Below are 7,500 nucleotides of genomic sequence, written 5' to 3' on the forward strand. Positions count from 1 at the left end.
GTACAAAGGGCAGGGACGTAATCAACGCGAGCTTATGACTCGCGCTTACTGGGAATTCCTCGTTCATGGGGAACAATTGCAAGCCCCAATCCCTAGCACGAAGGAGGTTCAGCGGGTTACCCCGACCTTTCGGCCTAGGAAGACACGCTGATTCCTTCAGTGTAGCGCGCGTGCGGCCCAGAACATCTAAGGGCATCACAGACCTGTTATTGCTCAATCTCGTGCGGCTAGAAGCCGCCTGTCCCTCTAAGAAGAAAAGTAATCGCTGACAGCACGAAGGATGTCACGCGACTAGTTAGCAGGCTAGAGTCTCGTTCGTTATCGGAATTAACCAGACAAATCGCTCCACCAACTAAGAACGGCCATGCACCACCACCCACCGAATCAAGAAAGAGCTATCAATCTGTCAATCCTTCCGGTGTCCGGGCCTGGTGAGGTTTCCCGTGTTGAGTCAAATTAAGCCGCAGGCTCCACTCCTGGTGGTGCCCTTCCGTCAATTCCTTTAAGTTTCAGCTTTGCAACCATACTTCCCCCGGAACCCAAAAGCTTTGGTTTCCCGGAGGCTGCCCGCCGAGTCATCGGAGGAACTGCGGCGGATCGCTGGCTGGCATCGTTTATGGTTAGAACTAGGGCGGTATCTGATCGCCTTCGAACCTCTAACTTTCGTTCTTGATTAATGAAAACATACTTGGCAAATGCTTTCGCTTCTGTTCGTCTTGCGACGATCCAAGAATTTCACCTCTAACGTCGCAATACGAATGCCCCCGCCTGTCCCTATTAATCATTACCTCGGGTTCCGAAAACCAACAAAATAGAACCGAGGTCCTATTCCATTATTCCATGCACACAGTATTCAGGCGGGCTTGCCTGCTTTAAGCACTCTAATTTGTTCAAAGTAAACGTGCCGGCCCACCGAGACACTCAACTAAGAGCACCCTGGTAGGATTTCAACGGGGTCCGCCTCGGGACGCGCAAGCACGCCTTCGGCTCGCCCCACCGGCAGGACGTCCCACGATACATGCCAGTTAAACACCGACGGGCGGTGAACCAACAGCGTGGGACACAAATCCAACTACGAGCTTTTTAACCGCAACAACTTTAATATACGCTATTGGAGCTGGAATTACCGCGGCTGCTGGCACCAGACTTGCCCTCCAATAGATACTCGTTAAAGGATTTAAAGTGTACTCATTCCGATTACGGGGCCTCGGATGAGTCCCGTATCGTTATTTTTCGTCACTACCTCCCCGTGCCGGGAGTGGGTAATTTGCGCGCCTGCTGCCTTCCTTGGATGTGGTAGCCGTTTCTCAGGCTCCCTCTCCGGAATCGAACCCTGATTCCCCGTTACCCGTTACAACCATGGTAGGCGCAGAACCTACCATCGACAGTTGATAAGGCAGACATTTGAAAGATGCGTCGCCGGTACGAGGACCGTGCGATCAGCCCAAAGTTATTCAGAGTCACCAAGGCAAACGGACCAGACGAGCCAATCCGATTGGTTTTGATCTAATAAAAGCGTCCCTTCCATCTCTGGTCGGGACTCTGTTTGCATGTATTAGCTCTAGAATTACCACAGTTATCCAAGTAACGTGGGTACGATCTAAGGAACCATAACTGATTTAATGAGCCATTCGCGGTTTCACCTTAATGCGGCTTGTACTGAGACATGCATGGCTTAATCTTTGAGACAAGCATATGACTACTGGCAGGATCAACCAGGGAGCTGCGTCAACGAGAGCTGAGCAGCCGGCCGCCCGGGAGTGTGTCCCGGGGGCCCGCGCGAACACGCAAGCGTCCGCTCAATTATTCTGCAAACAGGAGGAGGCCGAGCTCCCCTGCACGATACACCTCGAAACCCTCTCAGGTCCCGGCGGCGCGCAGCGCCGTCCTAGGTACTTGGTCGGTTTCGAGAGAGGCGCAATCGCCCGGAGTTAGGCGAGTAGACGGTTTTAGTGCGAACACCCTTGCTCCCAACTGAGCTTGCCGCTGCCGACAGAGGCCCGGGAGCGTGCTGTCGTGGCATTGCCGGCGGGAGACAACACGCGCCACCTATGGTGACCGGCAGCTCCAACGCCAGCGCCACACAAGGGCAAAGCCCCACTTGGGTGCAGAAGCGAACTCTCCCAGCACAGCGCACGCGCCAACACGTCCGCACAACTGCGATACAAACCACCTGCGAGAACCGCTGGGGCGACCGAGCAGCAGACGGCGTCGCGGCGCCGAGTGCCAGGCGGCGGCGCATCCTCAACGCACACAGTCCTCAATCAGACCAGCACACTGCAGATGTCCACCGCGCTTCGCACCGGGCTCGGCTGAACCAACTTTGGCCGCCAGGCGCCGCGTGCAGGGTGCGCCGCAGCGTAGCTGCGCCGCCTGCCGGGCCCGTCGGCTGGCGCTCCTGCCACTCGGCGCCCCCCACCAGCCGCCTGTTGCGCGTGCGCCCACGCAGCGCGCGGCCAACACGCCGGGCGGCCCCCCCTTCACCGGCCGGGAACAGTCCCACCAAGCCACCGCCGCGTATCGCTTCATACCCACATGGGCCTAGTCACGCGTGTGGATGTGGCGGGTACCGCTGAAACAACCGGTTAATAGCTGTACCGATCGTCGCCATCACAGATTCACCTCCAGCGTGAACAACCGCTCAACAACGGATTTCCAGTTCATTTGCGTATCTTGGGCAGTAAACGTAGATGTCCACCTACATTTGCGAATTCAACAATTCTTGCATGCCAGGATGTCATGTGTCACGACACGCTACATCAGACCACATACACACTGCGACATGTGCAGAAGAGAACACGTGGAAGGTGGCCCGCGCACGTATGCGATGTACCTTCCGCGATCCACTGTCAACCGGCATCTGCGGCATGTCCCAGATATGGAACGCGGTCCACCAGGGTAGCACTTTGTGTGAGGCAATACGACAAAGTCGGAATACACGCGTCACTACATCAGACGGCTCACGCTGACCTGACCTGACCTGACTCACCGCACCACCACCCCCAGCGACCCAGGGTGACATACAATGCGTTCGTACGTTCCTCCCACACGCCTCTACGGCGTACCACAGTGCAACCTAGCTGTTATTGGGAGACGAGACAAGTAGCATCAAGCACAACATATGGAAATTGAGATTCGACACCGTTGGGCACAGCCAGCGTACGGTCACACGTATCACACTACTTCACTCTGTACGTAACGACCGATGATCGGTACAGCGTGTGGGTTACGCGTACGACATCAGCGGACAATGGACACAGACCATACCACGACGTACACTGAGGGCGTCGACATCTGAATGCAACTGAACAGCTGCGAGGCTCATTTAACACTCAAACGCCAGACCGACCAGCTTGAGAGGACAGAGACACAAAGAGGGGGACAGAGGGGGACAGAGGGGGGGGAGGGGGGGGGGTCGGCGATATAGTCCTATTGCAGTACAATTGACAGTGGATAGCAGGAATATGTGGAAAGTAAGCAACACTCGCAAGACATCTACATGAGGATAACAACGACACCAGAGATTCCGAGCAGTGAACTATGTTAGGCAAAGGGACAACGTGGGTTAGGTTAAGGGACAACGTGGGTTAGGTTAAGGGACAACGTGGGTTAGGTTAAGGGACAACGTGGGTTAGGTTAAGGGACAACGTGGGTTAGGTTAAGGGACAACGTGGGTTAGGTTAAGGGACAACGTGGGTTAGGTTAAGGGACAACGTGGGTTAGGTTAAGGGACAACGTGGGTTAGGTTAAGGGACAACGTGGGTTAGGTTAAGGGACAACGTGGGTTAGGTTAAGGGACAACGTGGGTTAGGTTAAGGGACAACGTGGGTTAGGTTAAGGGACAACGTGGGTTAGGTTAAGGGACAACGTGGGTTAGGTTAAGGGACAACGTGGGTTAGGTTAAGGGACAACGTGGGTTAGGTTAAGGGACAACGTGGGTTAGGTTAAGGGACAACGTGGGTTAAGTTAAGGGACAACGTGGGTTAGGTTAAGGGACAACGTGGGTTAGGTTAAGGGACAACGTGGGTTAGGTTAAGGGACAACGTGGGTTAGGTTAAGGGACAACGTGGGTTAGGTTAAGGGACAACGTGGGTTAGGTTAAGGGACAACGTGGGTTAGGTTAAGGGACAACGTGGGTTAGGTTAAGGGACAACGTGGGTTAGGTTAAGGGACAACGTCGGTTAGGTTAAGGGACAACGTCGGTTAGGTTAAGGGACAACGTCGGTTAGGTTAAGGGACAACGTCGGTTAGGTTAAGGGACAACGTCGGTTAGGTTAAGGGACAACGTGGGTTAGGTTAAGGGACAACTTGAGTTAGGTTAAGGGACAACTTGAGTTAGGTTAAGGGACAAATTGAGTTAGGTTAAGGGACAAATTGAGTTAGGTTAAGGGACAACTTGAGTTAGGTTAAGGGACAACTTGAGTTAGGTTAAGGGACAACTTGAGTTAGGTTAAGGGACAACTTGAGTTAGGTTAAGGGACAACTTGAGTTAGGTTAAGGGACAACTTGAGTTAGGTTAAGGGACAACTTGAGTTAGGTTAAGGGACAACTTGAGTTAGGTTAAGGGACAACTTGAGTTAGGTTAAGGGACAACTTGAGTTAGGTTAAGGGACAACTTGAGTTAGGTTAAGGGACAACTTGAGTTAGGTTAAGGGACAACTTGAGTTAGGTTAAGGGACAACTTGAGTTAGGTTAAGGGACAACTTGAGTTAGGTTAAGGGACAACTTGAGTTAGGTTAAGGGACAACTTGAGTTAGGTTAAGGGACAAATTGAGTTAGGTTAAGGGACAAATTGAGTTAGGTTAAGGGACAACTTGAGTTAGGTTAAGGGACAACTTGAGTTAGGTTAAGGGACAAATTGAGTTAGGTTAAGGGACAACTTGAGTTAGGTTAAGGGACAACTTGAGTTAGGTTAAGGGACAACTTGAGTTAGGTTAAGGGACAACTTGAGTTAGGTTAAGGGACAACTTGAGTTAGGTTAAGGGACAACTTGAGTTAGGTTAAGGGGACAACTTGAGTTAGGTTAAGGGACAACTTGAGTTAGGTTAAGGGACAACTTGAGTTAGGTTAAGGGACAACTTGAGTTAGGTTAAGGGACAAATTGAGTTAGGTTAAGGGACAAATTGAGTTAGGTTAAGGGGACAAATTGAGTTAGGTTAAGGGACAAATTGAGTTAGGTTAAGGGACAACTTGAGTTAGGTTAAGGGACAACGTGGGTTAGGTTAAGGGACAAATTGAGTTAGGTTAAGGGACAACTTGAGTTAGGTTAAGGGACAACTTGAGTTAGGTTAAGGGACAACTTGAGTTAGGTTAAGGGACAACTTGAGTTAGGTTAAGGGACAACTTGAGTTAGGTTAAGGGACAACTTGAGTTAGGTTAAGGGACAACTTGAGTTAGGTTAAGGGACAACTTGAGTTAGGTTAAGGGACAACTTGAGTTAGGTTAAGGGACAACTTGAGTTAGGTTAAGGGACAACTTGAGTTAGGTTAAGGGACAACTTGAGTTAGGTTAAGGGACAACTTGAGTTAGGTTAAGGGACAACTTGAGTTAGGTTAAGGGACAACTTGAGTTAGGTTAAGGGACAACTTGAGTTAGGTTAAGGGACAACTTGAGTTAGGTTAAGGGACAACTTGAGTTAGGTTAAGGGACAACTTGAGTTAGGTTAAGGGACAAATTGAGTTAGGTTAAGGGACAAATTGAGTTAGGTTAAGGGACAAATTGAGTTAGGTTAAGGGACAAATTGAGTTAGGTTAAGGGACAAATTGAGTTAGGTTAAGGGACAAATTGAGTTAGGTTAAGGGACAAATTGAGTTAGGTTAAGGGACAAATTGAGTTAGGTTAAGGGACAAATTGAGTTAGGTTAAGGGACAAATTGAGTTAGGTTAAGGGACAAATTGAGTTAGGTTAAGGGACAAATTGAGTTAGGTTAAGGGACAAATTGAGTTAGGTTAAGCGATAATCTGGTACAGCCACAGTTAGGTTAAGCGATAATCTGGTACAGCCACAGTTAGGTTAAGCGATAATCTGGTACAGCCACAGTTAGGTTAAGCGATAATCTGGTACAGCCACAGTTAGGTTAAGCGATAATCTGGTACAGCCACAGTTAGGTTAAGCGATAAACTGGTACAGCCACAGTTAGGTTAAGCGATAAACTGGTACAGCCACAGTTAGGTTAAGCGATAAACTGGTACAGCCACAGTTAGGTTAAGCGATAAACTGGTACAGCCACAGTTAGGTTAAGCGATAAACTGGTACAGCCACAGTTAGGTTAAGCGATAAACTGGTACAGCCACAGTTAGGTTAAGCGATAAACTGGTACAGCCACAGTTAGGTTAAGCGATAAACTGGTACAGCCACAGTTAGGTTAAGCGATAAACTGGTACAGCCACAGTTAGGTTAAGCGATAAACTGGTACAGCCACAGTTAGGTTAAGCGATAAACTGGTACAGCCACAGTTAGGTTAAGCGATAAACTGGTACAGCCACAGTTAGGTTAAGCGATAAACTGGTACAGCCACAGTTAGGTTAAGCGATAAACTGGTACAGCCACAGTTAGGTTAAGCGATAAACTGGTACAGCCACAGTTAGGTTAAGCGATAAACTGGTACAGCCACAGTTAGGTTAAGCGATAAACTGGTACAGCCACAGTTAGGTTAAGCGATAAACTGGTACAGCCACAGTTAGGTTAAGCGATAAAGTTGGTTAAATTTGGTATTGTGTGGGAAGGGGGCAGAGAGAGAGGGGGGGGGGGTGGATAGTGGTGGCAGTACACGGATGCCTGAGTCACCGTCAGATACGTCACGTCGGTTCGATGCTTGTAGCAAGAGGCTGGCGGATGTGTGTCTCTCACTTCTGCAATTTTTCATGTGGTATAACACGAGGGCGGGGGATGATATTTGGTGCCCCTCTGTGTAGGATGTGTGTTGGTGGTGTTGATTTATCTGAGCAATGGTAGTTGTCGGAGGAGTGGGGTATTGTGCTTTTATAGGTGGACCTACTGCTCTGGTTATCATAGTGTCGACGGTGCAATGTGGCAGAGAGGATGCACTCGACATTGTCGCATTCCAGATGTTTACGTATTGTGTGTCTCCGTTGCAGGCCGAGAGTGGTGCATGTTCGAGTGTCTGGCTGACGTGCGATTCACGTTGTGTGCCCAGTCTTACAGCACGTATAGGGACATTCGCATAAATCATCTATATTTGGCCTTGCATCATTTACTAAGCAGTGCCGTGAGACGACCGAACTATTAGGAAAGTACTGATGTACCGCATAATGTTTACCTTCCACCACACGGCGAGTATCGACTGTGCCCAGCGTTGCCACCGCAGGCAGCGGTCACCGTCACCATTGTGCGGCGGAACGGAACATCTATATCCTCAGAGGAGCACTCTTTGCCGCCGGGCGTCACGTCTCGCGGCCTGCCGGCCAGCGCCCACGACGAACTTACTGCATGTATAGGGACAGCGGGAATTTGGCATACTTGATATAACTCTTCATGAGG

The 7,500-nt window shown here is 50.1% G+C and overlaps 1 non-coding gene across 1 annotated transcript in view; it reads right to left on the reverse strand.

Moving 5' to 3' along the window:
* The window catches only part of LOC126318146 (small subunit ribosomal RNA), a 1,893-nt gene extending 171 nt beyond the window's left edge, over positions 1-1,722 (reverse strand). The window contains exon 1 of the ribosomal RNA XR_007557183.1: positions 1-1,722. This exon is cut by the window's left edge and continues 171 nt beyond it. This is a non-coding gene — a ribosomal RNA (small subunit ribosomal RNA).
* Positions 1,723-7,500: the final 5,778 nt, after the last annotated feature.

This window comes from Schistocerca gregaria, unplaced genomic scaffold (genome assembly GCF_023897955.1).
Source record: "Schistocerca gregaria isolate iqSchGreg1 unplaced genomic scaffold, iqSchGreg1.2 ptg000655l, whole genome shotgun sequence".
Lineage (NCBI taxonomy): Eukaryota > Metazoa > Arthropoda > Insecta > Orthoptera > Acrididae > Schistocerca > Schistocerca gregaria.